The sequence below is a fragment of the Mesoplodon densirostris genome, chromosome 8, assembly GCF_025265405.1.
Source record: "Mesoplodon densirostris isolate mMesDen1 chromosome 8, mMesDen1 primary haplotype, whole genome shotgun sequence".
Taxonomy (NCBI): domain Eukaryota; kingdom Metazoa; phylum Chordata; class Mammalia; order Artiodactyla; family Ziphiidae; genus Mesoplodon; species Mesoplodon densirostris.
In genome coordinates this window covers 53305326-53320935 of record NC_082668.1, presented here as the reverse complement: position 1 = coordinate 53320935, position 15610 = coordinate 53305326, and the positions used below count along the sequence as shown (strand labels likewise).

Below are 15610 nucleotides of genomic sequence, written 5' to 3'. Positions count from 1 at the left end.
CCCTTAAATGAGTACTACTGGATTTGTAGGAAGAAGAGACGGCAGCTCTCCTCCCCCTTCACTCTCCTCCACGCCCCAGGTCCTACCTGGTCTCTGGGGGTTCCTCCCAAACCCTTAGGTGTCCGTGGTCCCCCAGGTGCCCTCGTTGTGAGCAGACGCGGATTCCGCATCCTCCTAGTGCACCGTCTTCACCAAGCCCCCCCATATTCCTTTTAACATACCATTCTGACAGTCATATTATCATGTAACTTAAAGTCTATAAAGGGGATAAACTGGCAGCAATGTCACTGTGATACCTTTAGCTTAAGAATCTCTTCGTTTTCGAATTTTATTTATTTATTATACAGCACGTTCTTATTGGTTATCTATTTTATACATATTAGTGTAGATATGTCAATCCCAATTCCAGGGATTTCTGGAATTTCAGGGGCTTGGAGGAGCAAGTTAATATTAGTCAATGTCAATCAATCTTTTAGCATTCTATGATGTCTCATCAAGACACAGAATCTTAATCTAAAACTATTCTTTATAACGGAGGCTATACTAAGGTATTGGTTGTTGCCTTTTGCACTCCTGACAACTGTGTTACTGAAGGATATTACACGGACTTGTGTTTCAGGGTCATCGTGCCTGAGGAAGCTTGTCTAAGTCTTCATGTCCGTGGGTCTGCCTTACCTGTTCTGATTCCACACTAGCTTCTTTCAGTTTATCCTCTGTTGCCTCTTTACATTTCTTCAGGTGTCTAACTCTTTCTTCCAATTCCTGAAAACGTGATACAGAGATTTTTGACAAACTCCCAATGTACTATATATGGAAGAAAAAGCTTCAATATGTTAATAAATAAGCCACCATATTATGAAAGTATGATGGGGTACTTTCTAACTCCAGGTGCTACCAGACTATAGGATAAAAACAATTATTTTCAGTTGAACCTACAGTATACATTTTTGTATATGATTATAGATTTTGATTTACAGATTGTCCTGAGAGATGATTAACATCTCTTTCCAGAACTGGAGAATACTTTTCATAGCAGACAATATCTGTTGGAAGGCAAGAGTTTGACGGTCTCTTGAAGTCCCTTTTCCTTAATAAAATGTGCTTTTCATTAGGTTGGGAGTAGTTAAAGTCCTGTAATGGCAACAGATATATCTGAGCTACGGGGAAGAACCAAGGGGTGTAAAGTTCCTGAAAGACTATGAAGTTCACAAGTCTTACTTAGTAACTAGTACTTTGCATATGTGAGCTTTAGCCATTCTTTAAAAATGAGTATCATTTGTGTTAGGTTGAACATGAAGACGAGGTGCCATAGTCAAAGCTCCAGGCTTCATTCCTACATATGATTCTAAGGACTTAGCTAAGATGAACGACTTGTAAGTTTGTCTTCTTCTATAGAGCCTAGAAAAGCCAGGTGCCCACATGCCGGGTTTTGCACATGCCCTTTGCTGGTAATCTCTGAGATGAATCTTAAGAACCCTTTTACCTGGCACCAATGCTCCAGCTCCCAACTCCTCTTCTGCTCTGCCTCGAGTTGCAGCTTTTGCTCTTTCTTCTGAGCCGACAGATCATGTTGGCTCTTGGCCAACAGCTGCATCTCCTGCTGTAGGTTAGTAATTTCAGATACACATTTCTGGATACTCAGTGACTGGTAGGGCACAAAGAGGGAGACGGTTGGTGAACCTGTCCAAGTTTGGGATTTCATGTGAATGGTAAACAGAGTGTGTGGAAATCATCTACCCATTCTTAGCCTTTTTTTCTGATACTGATCCTTAATTAACTCCATTTGGCTCAATTCTGTTTCTATGTGCTGAAAGTAAATGTGGAAATAACATAGAAAGATGATCAGTGGAAAAACTGGCTTGCTCTTTTTGCCTATAGGCTGACAGAAAGAATCCCACATGAGATCCACAGTTACCAGTTCCTGCTGGGCTCTCCTTCCCATCCAGCCCCCTGACCCCGAAAGAGCTAAGTCTTGTACAATCACTGTGGAAGAGACAGCTGGGGAGCCAGAATGTGACACTGGCAGCTAATGAGAAACCAAACACTGATGCAGCAGTATCTCTGCGGGAAAAAGAGTCACACCCCCACCTCCCCCCAGGCAATCTGCCCACTTCCCAGGTGTAGCTGTAATTCCCAGAGAACACATGGTGGTGGTGGGGCTCTGAAACCATCTTCCCCAGACACCACTCCCTGCCTGGATCCTCATCAGATACTAAGGAGGAGAGGAGAGTCAGGGTTTCTCATACAACCTTCCTCCTCTCTATGTTCTGAGCATTATTCGCCTTAGCTGATAAGTGGAACTTAATTTGGGCCTTTTGATCCTTTATTTTCTCCTTGCTGCTGTTCAGTACCTTTTCCAACTCTGTCAGTTTCTGCTGCAGCTCCCGGTTGGTCCGGGATACTTCCACTTCTCTGAAGTTGCTTTCATCAAGGGCTTTCTTCAGCTGTGGGATACAAAGGGAAAATTAGAACATTTTAACCTTCCATTCAGTAAGAGAAGCTTATGTTTAGCTGTGTCCCTATATTTTGTTCTTTTTGGACCTTTCTTTTAAAAAGGAGGTTAAGTGATGGGACTTCCCTGGTGGTTCAGTGGCTAAGACTGTGTGCTCCCAATGCATGGGGGCCGGGTTTGATCCCTGGTCAGGGAACTAGATCCTGTGTGCCACAACTAAAGATCCTGTGTGCTGCAACTAAGACCTGGCACAGCCAAATAAATAGATATTTTAAAAAGGAGGGTAAGTGAGGCAATATTAAGAAGTAGATTTGTGGAGAAACACTCTCAGTGATTTTCATAATTTTTAACACTAAAGAACACAATTTTTCTTAGAACAGATAATGTAAATGTATGTTCGTCATTTGCTTTCTAAGAGCATGGCTTTGGAATCAGACAGAAGTTAAAATCTCAGCTTCACCACACACTAGTCAAGTAATTTCAGATAATTAACTTCCCTAAGCTTCAGGTTCATCATTGGAAAAGTATGAGAATAGCCTACTTCATAGGGTTCATGTAACAGTTAAACAAGAGGAGGCAGAGAAGGAATATAGAGCCTGGCACACAATAATTGCTCAGTGCTCATTGCTGTGCTTTAAAGGTTTTTTTTTTTTTAAAGCTTAAGTTCGTCTCTTTCTGTCACTTGTGACCTCATGTATGGAGAAGTGAAAATAAATTATATGGAGTGTATGTAAGTACACCTGTCAGTTATTGACTATCCTTGCATCTATTTTTATAATCTTGCTTTATTTTCTCTAGAGGTATAGTTGATTTATTATATTATATTAGATTTAGGTGTATGACATAGTGATTAAAAATTTTTATAGATTATACTCGTTATTATAAAATACTGGCTATATGCCCTGTGCTGTACAATATATCCTTGCAGCTTATTTACATAGTAGTTTATACTTCTTATGAATATTGCTTTTTGTTTAGAAATTTTACTAAACTTCTCTAGTGGAAAAATAACATAGTGATTACTATTGAAAACAAGACAACAGGCCCACAATGAAGTCACTTATGCTAAACCTTATGTCACCAAACTGAGACTTAATTACAGTTTTGGCTCTCCCAGAAAAGAACTCTTAAACCAGTCAATCAGAAATGGCCTGATCAGCCTTAGGTGAGTAATCTGCCTGACAGACCCTGCCATCCCTTAAAGGAAGTAACTCTGCTACTAGTAACTAATCTACTTTTTTGCCTAGTATAACTTCCTTGTTCCTGCTCCCCTCTGCCTATAAAAGTCTTTCATTTTATACAACTCCTCAGAGTGCCTTTCTATTGCAATCGATTGCATACTGCCTGACTCAAATTGATTTTTGTTCAAATAAACTCTTAATTTTATTATTCCTCAATTTATCTTTTAACAGTACTGAAATCATTTTACAGAGTTCCCCTTCTTCCTCATATGCCCTTAAATGAGTACCACTGGATTTGTAGGAAGAAGAGACGGCAGCTCTCCTCCCCCTTCACTCCCCCACACGCCCCAGGTCCTACCTGGTCTCTGGGGGTTCCTCCCGTCCCCTTAGGTGTCCGAGGTCCCCCAGGTGCCCTCGTTGTGAGCAGATGCGGATTCCGCATCCTCCTAGTGCACCGTCTTCACCAAGCCCCCCCCATATTCCTTTTAATATACCATTCTGACAGTCATATTATCATGTAACTTAAAGTCTATAAAGGGGATAAACTGGCAGCAATGTCACTGTGATACCTTTAGCTTAAGAATCTCTTCGTTTTCGAATTTTATTTATTTATTATACAGCACGTTCTTATTGGTTATCTATTTTATACATATTAGTGTAGATATGTCAATCCCAAGTCCAGGGATTTCTGGAATTTCAGGGGCTTGGACGACCAAGTTAATATTAGTCAATGTCAATCTTTTAGCATTCTATGATGTCTCATCAAGACACAGAATCTTAATCTAAAACTATTCTTTATAACGGAGGCTATACTAAGGTATTGGTTCTTGCCTTTTGCACTCCTGACAACTGTGTTACTGAAGGATATTACACGGACTTGTGTTTCAGGGTCATCGTGTCTGAGGAAGCTTGTCTAAGTCTTCATGTCCGTGGGTCTGCCTTACCTGTTCTGATTCCACACTAGCTTCTTTCAGTTTATCCTCTGTTGCCTCTTTCCATTTCTTCAGGTGTCTAACTGTTTCTTCCAATTCCTGAAAACGTGATACAGAGATTTTTGACAAACTCCCAATGTACTATATATGGAAGAAAAAGCTTCAATATTGTAATAAATGAGCCACCAAATTATGAAAGTATGATGGGGTACTTTCTAACTCCAGGTGCTACCAGACTATAGGATAAAAACTATTATTTTCAGTTGAACCTACAGTATACATTTGTGTATATGATTATAGATTTTGATTTACAGATTCTCCTGAGAAAAGATGATTAACATCTCTTTCCAGAACTGGAGAATACTTTTCATAGCAGACAATCTCTGTTGGAAGGCAAGAGCTTGATGGTCTCTTGAAATCCCTTTTTAGTAATAAAATGTGCTTTTCATTAGGTTGGGAGTAGATAAAAGTCCTGTAACGGCAACAGATGTATCTGAGCTACGGGGAAGAACCAAGGGGTGTAAAGTTCCTGAAAGACTATGAAGTTCACAAGTCTTACTTAGTAACTAGTACTTTGCATCTGTGAGCTTTAGCCGTTCTTCAAAAATGAGTATCATTTTTATTAAGTTGAACATGAAGACGAGGTGCCATAGTCAAAGCTCCAGGCTTCATTCCTACATATGATTCTAAGGACTTAGCTAAGATGAACGACTTGTAAGTTTGTCTTCTTCTATAGAGCCTAGAAAAGCCAGGTGCCCTCATGCTGGGTTTTGCACATGGCCTTTGCTGGTAATCTCTGAGGTGAGTCTTAGGAACCCTTTTACCTGGCACCGATGCTCCAGCTCCCACCTCCTCTTCTGCTCTGCCTCGAGTTGCAGCTTTTGCTGTTTATTCTGAGCTGACAGATCATGCTGGCTCTTGGCCAATGGCTGCATTTCCTGCTGTAGGTTAGTCGTTTCAGATACACATTTCTGGATACTCAGTGACTGGTAGGGCACAAAGAGGGAGACGGTTGGTGAACCTGCCCAAGTTTGGGATTTCGTGTGAATGGTAAACAGTGTGTGGAAATAATCTACCCTTTCATAGCTTTCTTTCTGATACTGATCCTTAATTAGCTCCCTTTGCCTCAATTCTGTTTCTATTTGCTGAATGTAAATGTGGAAATAACATAGAAAGATGATCAGTGGAAAAACTGGCTTGCTCTTTTTGCCTATAGGCTGACAGAAAGAATCCCACATGAGATCCACAGTTACCAGTTCCTGCTGGGCTCTCCTTCCCATCCAGCCCCCTGACCCCGAAAGAGCTAAGTCTTGTACAATCACTGTGGAAGAGACAGCTGGGGAGCCAGAATGTGACACTGGCAGCTAATGAGAAACCAAACACTGATGCAGCAGTATCTCTGCAGGACAAAGAGTCTCCCCCCACCTCCCCCCAGGCAATCTGCCCACTTCCCAGGTGTAGCTGTAATTCCCAGAGAACACATGGTGGTGGTGGGGCTCTGAAACCATCTTCCCCAGACACCACTCCCTGCCTGGATCCTCATCAGATACTAAGGAGGAGAGGAGAGTCAGGGTTTCTCATACAACCTTCCTCCTCTCTATGTTCTGAGCATTATTCGCCTTAGCTGATAAGTGGAACTTAATTTGGGCCTTTTGATCCTTTATTTTCTCCTTGCTGCTGTTCAGTACCTTTTCCAACTCTGTCAGTTTCTGCTGCAGCTCCCGGTTGGTCCGGGATACTTCCACTTCTCTGAAGTTGCTTTCATCAAGGGCTTTCTTCAGCTGTGGGATACAAAGGGAAAATTAGAACATTTTAACCTTCCATTCAGTAAGAGAAGCTTATGTTTAGCTGTGTCCCTATATTTTGTTCTTTTTGGACCTTTCTTTTAAAAAGGAGGTTAAGTGATGGGACTTCCCTGGTGGTTCAGTGGCTAAGACTGTGTGCTCCCAATGCATGGGGGCCGGGTTTGATCCCTGGTCAGGGAACTAGATCCTGTGTGCCACAACTAAAGATCCTGTGTGCTGCAACTAAGACCTGGCCCAGCCAAATAAATAGATATTTTAAAAAGGAGGGTAAGTGAGGCAATATTAAGAAGTAGATTTGTGGAGAAACACTCTCAGTGATTTTCATAATTTTTAACACTAAAGAACACAATTTTTCTTAGAACAGATAATGTAAATGTATGTTCGTCATTTGCTTTCTAAGAGCATGGCTTTGGAATCAGACAGAAGTTAAAATCTCAGCTTCACCACACACTAGTCAAGTAATTTCAGATAATTAACTTCCCTAAGCTTCAGGTTCATCATTGGAAAAGTATGAGAATAGCCTACTTCATAGGGTTCATGTAACAGTTAAACAAGAGGAGGCAGAGAAGGAATATAGAGCCTGGCACACAATAATTGCTCAGTGCTCATTGCTGTGCTTTAAAGGTTTTTTTTTTTTTAAAGCTTAAGTTCGTCTCTTTCTGTCACTTGTGACCTCATGTATGGAGAAGTGAAAATAAATTATATGGAGTGTATGTAAGTACACCTGTCAGTTATTGACTATCCTTGCATCTATTTTTATAATCTTGCTTTATTTTCTCTAGAGGTATAGTTGATTTATTATATTATATTAGATTTAGGTGTATGACATAGTGATTAAAAATTTTTATAGATTATACTCGTTATTATAAAATACTGGCTATATGCCCTGTGCTGTACAATATATCCTTGCAGCTTATTTACATAGTAGTTTATACTTCTTATGAATATTGCTTTTTGTTTAGAAATTTTACTAAACTTCTCTAGTGGAAAAATAACATAGTGATTACTATTGAAAACAAGACAACAGGCCCACAATGAAGTCACTTATGCTAAACCTTATGTCACCAAACTGAGACTTAATTACAGTTTTGGCTCTCCCAGAAAAGAACTCTTAAACCAGTCAATCAGAAATGGCCTGATCAGCCTTAGGTGAGTAATCTGCCTGACAGACCCCTGCCATCCCTTAAAGGAAGTAACTCTGCTACTAGTAACTAATCTACTTTTTTGCCTAGTATAACTTCCTTGTTCCTGCTCCCCTCTGCCTATAAAAGTCTTTCATTTTATACAACTCCTCAGAGCGCCTTTCTATTGCAATCGATTGCATACTGCCTGACTCAAATTGATTTTTGTTCAAATAAACTCTTAATTTTATTATTCCTCAATTTATCTTTTAACAGTACTGAAATCATTTTACAGAGTTCCCCTTCTTCCTCATATGCCCTTAAATGAGTACCACTGGATTTGTAGGAAGAAGAGACGGCAGCTCTCCTCCCCCTTCACTCCCCCACACGCCCCAGGTCCTACCTGGTCTCTGGGGGTTCCTCCCGTCCCCTTAGGTGTCCGAGGTCCCCCAGGTGCCCTCGTTGTGAGCAGATGCGGATTCCGCATCCTCCTAGTGCACCGTCTTCACCAAGCCCCCCCCATATTCCTTTTAATATACCATTCTGACAGTCATATTATCATGTAACTTAAAGTCTATAAAGGGGATAAACTGGCAGCAATGTCACTGTGATACCTTTAGCTTAAGAATCTCTTCGTTTTCGAATTTTATTTATTTATTATACAGCACGTTCTTATTGGTTATCTATTTTATACATATTAGTGTAGATATGTCAATCCCAAGTCCAGGGATTTCTGGAATTTCAGGGGCTTGGACGACCAAGTTAATATTAGTCAATGTCAATCTTTTAGCATTCTATGATGTCTCATCAAGACACAGAATCTTAATCTAAAACTATTCTTTATAACGGAGGCTATACTAAGGTATTGGTTCTTGCCTTTTGCACTCCTGACAACTGTGTTACTGAAGGATATTACACGGACTTGTGTTTCAGGGTCATCGTGTCTGAGGAAGCTTGTCTAAGTCTTCATGTCCGTGGGTCTGCCTTACCTGTTCTGATTCCACACTAGCTTCTTTCAGTTTATCCTCTGTTGCCTCTTTCCATTTCTTCAGGTGTCTAACTGTTTCTTCCAATTCCTGAAAACGTGATACAGAGATTTTTGACAAACTCCCAATGTACTATATATGGAAGAAAAAGCTTCAATATTGTAATAAATGAGCCACCAAATTATGAAAGTATGATGGGGTACTTTCTAACTCCAGGTGCTACCAGACTATAGGATAAAAACTATTATTTTCAGTTGAACCTACAGTATACATTTGTGTATATGATTATAGATTTTGATTTACAGATTCTCCTGAGAAAAGATGATTAACATCTCTTTCCAGAACTGGAGAATACTTTTCATAGCAGACAATCTCTGTTGGAAGGCAAGAGCTTGATGGTCTCTTGAAATCCCTTTTTAGTAATAAAATGTGCTTTTCATTAGGTTGGGAGTAGATAAAAGTCCTGTAACGGCAACAGATGTATCTGAGCTACGGGGAAGAACCAAGGGGTGTAAAGTTCCTGAAAGACTATGAAGTTCACAAGTCTTACTTAGTAACTAGTACTTTGCATCTGTGAGCTTTAGCCGTTCTTCAAAAATGAGTATCATTTTTATTAAGTTGAACATGAAGACGAGGTGCCATAGTCAAAGCTCCAGGCTTCATTCCTACATATGATTCTAAGGACTTAGCTAAGATGAACGACTTGTAAGTTTGTCTTCTTCTATAGAGCCTAGAAAAGCCAGGTGCCCTCATGCTGGGTTTTGCACATGGCCTTTGCTGGTAATCTCTGAGGTGAGTCTTAGGAACCCTTTTACCTGGCACCGATGCTCCAGCTCCCACCTCCTCTTCTGCTCTGCCTCGAGTTGCAGCTTTTGCTGTTTATTCTGAGCTGACAGATCATGCTGGCTCTTGGCCAATGGCTGCATTTCCTGCTGTAGGTTAGTCGTTTCAGATACACATTTCTGGATACTCAGTGACTGGTAGGGCACAAAGAGGGAGACGGTTGGTGAACCTGCCCAAGTTTGGGATTTCGTGTGAATGGTAAACAGTGTGTGGAAATAATCTACCCTTTCATAGCTTTCTTTCTGATACTGATCCTTAATTAGCTCCCTTTGCCTCAATTCTGTTTCTATTTGCTGAATGTAAATGTGGAAATAACATAGAAAGATGATCAGTGGAAAAACTGGCTTGCTCTTTTTGCCTATAGGCTGACAGAAAGAATCCCACATGAGATCCACAGTTACCAGTTCCTGCTGGGCTCTCCTTCCCATCCAGCCCCCTGACCCCGAAAGAGCTAAGTCTTGTACAATCACTGTGGAAGAGACAGCTGGGGAGCCAGAATGTGACACTGGCAGCTAATGAGAAACCAAACACTGATGCAGCAGTATCTCTGCAGGACAAAGAGTCTCCCCCCACCTCCCCCCAGGCAATCTGCCCACTTCCCAGGTGTAGCTGTAATTCCCAGAGAACACATGGTGGTGGTGGGGCTCTGAAACCATCTTCCCCAGACACCACTCCCTGCCTGGATCCTCATCAGATACTAAGGAGGAGAGGAGAGTCAGGGTTTCTCATACAACCTTCCTCCTCTCTATGTTCTGAGCATTATTCGCCTTAGCTGATAAGTGGAACTTAATTTGGGCCTTTTGATCCTTTATTTTCTCCTTGCTGCTGTTCAGTACCTTTTCCAACTCTGTCAGTTTCTGCTGCAGCTCCCGGTTGGTCCGGGATACTTCCACTTCTCTGAAGTTGCTTTCATCAAGGGCTTTCTTCAGCTGTGGGATACAAAGGGAAAATTAGAACATTTTAACCTTCCATTCAGTAAGAGAAGCTTATGTTTAGCTGTGTCCCTATATTTTGTTCTTTTTGGACCTTTCTTTTAAAAAGGAGGTTAAGTGATGGGACTTCCCTGGTGGTTCAGTGGCTAAGACTGTGTGCTCCCAATGCATGGGGGCCGGGTTTGATCCCTGGTCAGGGAACTAGATCCTGTGTGCCACAACTAAAGATCCTGTGTGCTGCAACTAAGACCTGGCACAGCCAAATAAATAGATATTTTAAAAAGGAGGGTAAGTGAGGCAATATTAAGAAGTAGATTTGTGGAGAAACACTCTCAGTGATTTTCATAATTTTTAACACTAAAGAACACAATTTTTCTTAGAACAGATAATGTAAATGTATGTTCGTCATTTGCTTTCTAAGAGCATGGCTTTGGAATCAGACAGAAGTTAAAATCTCAGCTTCACCACACACTAGTCAAGTAATTTCAGATAATTAACTTCCCTAAGCTTCAGGTTCATCATTGGAAAAGTATGAGAATAGCCTACTTCATAGGGTTCATGTAACAGTTAAACAAGAGGAGGCAGAGAAGGAATATAGAGCCTGGCACACAATAATTGCTCAGTGCTCATTGCTGTGCTTTAAAGGTTTTTTTTTTTTTAAAGCTTAAGTTCGTCTCTTTCTGTCACTTGTGACCTCATGTATGGAGAAGTGAAAATAAATTATATGGAGTGTATGTAAGTACACCTGTCAGTTATTGACTATCCTTGCATCTATTTTTATAATCTTGCTTTATTTTCTCTAGAGGTATAGTTGATTTATTATATTATATTAGATTTAGGTGTATGACATAGTGATTAAAAATTTTTATAGATTATACTCGTTATTATAAAATACTGGCTATATGCCCTGTGCTGTACAATATATCCTTGCAGCTTATTTACATAGTAGTTTATACTTCTTATGAATATTGCTTTTTGTTTAGAAATTTTACTAAACTTCTCTAGTGGAAAAATAACATAGTGATTACTATTGAAAACAAGACAACAGGCCCACAATGAAGTCACTTATGCTAAACCTTATGTCACCAAACTGAGACTTAATTACAGTTTTGGCTCTCCCAGAAAAGAACTCTTAAACCAGTCAATCAGAAATGGCCTGATCAGCCTTAGGTGAGTAATCTGCCTGACAGACCCTGCCATCCCTTAAAGGAAGTAACTCTGCTACTAGTAACTAATCTACTTTTTTGCCTAGTATAACTTCCTTGTTCCTGCTCCCCTCTGCCTATAAAAGTCTTTCATTTTATACAACTCCTCAGAGTGCCTTTCTATTGCAATCGATTGCATACTGCCTGACTCAAATTGATTTTTGTTCAAATAAACTCTTAATTTTATTATTCCTCAATTTATCTTTTAACAGTACTGAAATCATTTTACAGAGTTCCCCTTCTTCCTCATATGCCCTTAAATGAGTACCACTGGATTTGTAGGAAGAAGAGACGGCAGCTCTCCTCCCCCTTCACTCCCCCACACGCCCCAGGTCCTACCTGGTCTCTGGGGGTTCCTCCCGTCCCCTTAGGTGTCCGAGGTCCCCCAGGTGCCCTCGTTGTGAGCAGATGCGGATTCCGCATCCTCCTAGTGCACCGTCTTCACCAAGCCCCCCCCATATTCCTTTTAATATACCATTCTGACAGTCATATTATCATGTAACTTAAAGTCTATAAAGGGGATAAACTGGCAGCAATGTCACTGTGATACCTTTAGCTTAAGAATCTCTTCGTTTTCGAATTTTATTTATTTATTATACAGCACGTTCTTATTGGTTATCTATTTTATACATATTAGTGTAGATATGTCAATCCCAAGTCCAGGGATTTCTGGAATTTCAGGGGCTTGGACGACCAAGTTAATATTAGTCAATGTCAATCTTTTAGCATTCTATGATGTCTCATCAAGACACAGAATCTTAATCTAAAACTATTCTTTATAACGGAGGCTATACTAAGGTATTGGTTCTTGCCTTTTGCACTCCTGACAACTGTGTTACTGAAGGATATTACACGGACTTGTGTTTCAGGGTCATCGTGTCTGAGGAAGCTTGTCTAAGTCTTCATGTCCGTGGGTCTGCCTTACCTGTTCTGATTCCACACTAGCTTCTTTCAGTTTATCCTCTGTTGCCTCTTTCCATTTCTTCAGGTGTCTAACTGTTTCTTCCAATTCCTGAAAACGTGATACAGAGATTTTTGACAAACTCCCAATGTACTATATATGGAAGAAAAAGCTTCAATATTGTAATAAATGAGCCACCAAATTATGAAAGTATGATGGGGTACTTTCTAACTCCAGGTGCTACCAGACTATAGGATAAAAACTATTATTTTCAGTTGAACCTACAGTATACATTTGTGTATATGATTATAGATTTTGATTTACAGATTCTCCTGAGAAAAGATGATTAACATCTCTTTCCAGAACTGGAGAATACTTTTCATAGCAGACAATCTCTGTTGGAAGGCAAGAGCTTGATGGTCTCTTGAAATCCCTTTTTAGTAATAAAATGTGCTTTTCATTAGGTTGGGAGTAGATAAAAGTCCTGTAACGGCAACAGATGTATCTGAGCTACGGGGAAGAACCAAGGGGTGTAAAGTTCCTGAAAGACTATGAAGTTCACAAGTCTTACTTAGTAACTAGTACTTTGCATCTGTGAGCTTTAGCCGTTCTTCAAAAATGAGTATCATTTTTATTAAGTTGAACATGAAGACGAGGTGCCATAGTCAAAGCTCCAGGCTTCATTCCTACATATGATTCTAAGGACTTAGCTAAGATGAACGACTTGTAAGTTTGTCTTCTTCTATAGAGCCTAGAAAAGCCAGGTGCCCTCATGCTGGGTTTTGCACATGGCCTTTGCTGGTAATCTCTGAGGTGAGTCTTAGGAACCCTTTTACCTGGCACCGATGCTCCAGCTCCCACCTCCTCTTCTGCTCTGCCTCGAGTTGCAGCTTTTGCTGTTTATTCTGAGCTGACAGATCATGCTGGCTCTTGGCCAATGGCTGCATTTCCTGCTGTAGGTTAGTCGTTTCAGATACACATTTCTGGATACTCAGTGACTGGTAGGGCACAAAGAGGGAGACGGTTGGTGAACCTGTCCAAGTTTGGGATTTCGTGTGAATGGTAAACAGTGTGTGGAAATAATCTACCCTTTCATAGCTTTCTTTCTGATACTGATCCTTAATTAGCTCCCTTTGCCTCAATTCTGTTTCTATTTGCTGAATGTAAATGTGGAAATAACATAGAAAGATGATCAGTGGAAAAACTGGCTTGCTCTTTTTGCCTATAGGCTGACAGAAAGAATCCCACATGAGATCCACAGTTACCAGTTCCTGCTGGGCTCTCCTTCCCATCCAGCCCCCTGACCCCGAAAGAGCTAAGTCTTGTACAATCACTGTGGAAGAGACAGCTGGGGAGCCAGAATGTGACACTGGCAGCTAATGAGAAACCAAACACTGATGCAGCAGTATCTCTGCAGGACAAAGAGTCTCCCCCCACCTCCCCCCAGGCAATCTGCCCACTTCCCAGGTGTAGCTGTAATTCCCAGAGAACACATGGTGGTGGTGGGGCTCTGAAACCATCTTCCCCAGACACCACTCCCTGCCTGGATCCTCATCAGATACTAAGGAGGAGAGGAGAGTCAGGGTTTCTCATACAACCTTCCTCCTCTCTATGTTCTGAGCATTATTCGCCTTAGCTGATAAGTGGAACTTAATTTGGGCCTTTTGATCCTTTATTTTCTCCTTGCTGCTGTTCAGTACCTTTTCCAACTCTGTCAGTTTCTGCTGCAGCTCCCGGTTGGTCCGGGATACTTCCACTTCTCTGAAGTTGCTTTCATCAAGGGCTTTCTTCAGCTGTGGGATACAAAGGGAAAATTAGAACATTTTAACCTTCCATTCAGTAAGAGAAGCTTATGTTTAGCTGTGTCCCTATATTTTGTTCTTTTTGGACCTTTCTTTTAAAAAGGAGGTTAAGTGATGGGACTTCCCTGGTGGTTCAGTGGCTAAGACTGTGTGCTCCCAATGCATGGGGGCCGGGTTTGATCCCTGGTCAGGGAACTAGATCCTGTGTGCCACAACTAAAGATCCTGTGTGCTGCAACTAAGACCTGGCACAGCCAAATAAATAGATATTTTAAAAAGGAGGGTAAGTGAGGCAATATTAAGAAGTAGATTTGTGGAGAAACACTCTCAGTGATTTTCATAATTTTTAACACTAAAGAACACAATTTTTCTTAGAACAGATAATGTAAATGTATGTTCGTCATTTGCTTTCTAAGAGCATGGCTTTGGAATCAGACAGAAGTTAAAATCTCAGCTTCACCACACACTAGTCAAGTAATTTCAGATAATTAACTTCCCTAAGCTTCAGGTTCATCATTGGAAAAGTATGAGAATAGCCTACTTCATAGGGTTCATGTAACAGTTAAACAAGAGGAGGCAGAGAAGGAATATAGAGCCTGGCACACAATAATTGCTCAGTGCTCATTGCTGTGCTTTAAAGGTTTTTTTTTTTTTAAAGCTTAAGTTCGTCTCTTTCTGTCACTTGTGACCTCATGTATGGAGAAGTGAAAATAAATTATATGGAGTGTATGTAAGTACACCTGTCAGTTATTGACTATCCTTGCATCTATTTTTATAATCTTGCTTTATTTTCTCTAGAGGTATAGTTGATTTATTATATTATATTAGATTTAGGTGTATGACATAGTGATTAAAAATTTTTATAGATTATACTCATTATTATAAAATACTGGCTATATGCCCTGTGCTGTACAATATATCCTTGCAGCTTATTTACATAGTAGTTTATACTTCTTATGAATATTGCTTTTTGTTTAGAAATTTTACTAAACTTCTCTAGTGGAAAAATAACATAGTGATTACTATTGAAAACAAGACAACAGGCCCACAATGAAGTCACTTATGCTAAACCTTATGTCACCAAACTGAGACTTAATTACAGTTTTGGCTCTCCCAGAAAAGAACTCTTAAACCAGTCAATCAGAAATGGCCTGATCAGCATTAGTTGAGTAATCTGCCTGACAGACCCCTGCCATCCCTTAAAGGAAGTAACTCTGCTACTAGTAACTAATCTACTTTTTTGCCTAGTATAACTTCCTTGTTCCTGCTCCCCTCTGCCTATAAAAGTCTTTCATTTTATACAACTCCTCAGAGTGCCTTTCTATTGCAATCGATTGCATACTGCCTGACTCAAATTGATTTTTGTTCAAATAAACTCTTAATTTTATTATTCCTCAATTTATCTTTTAACAGTACTGAAATCATTTTACAGAGTTCCCCTTCTTCCTCAT

General features: G+C 40.3%; 1 pseudogene; it reads right to left on the bottom strand.

Moving 5' to 3' along the window:
• Positions 1 to 12388: 12388 nt before the first annotated feature.
• Positions 12389 to 15610, bottom strand: part of LOC132494738 (coiled-coil domain-containing protein 150-like) — a 170210-nt pseudogene continuing 166988 nt past the window's right edge.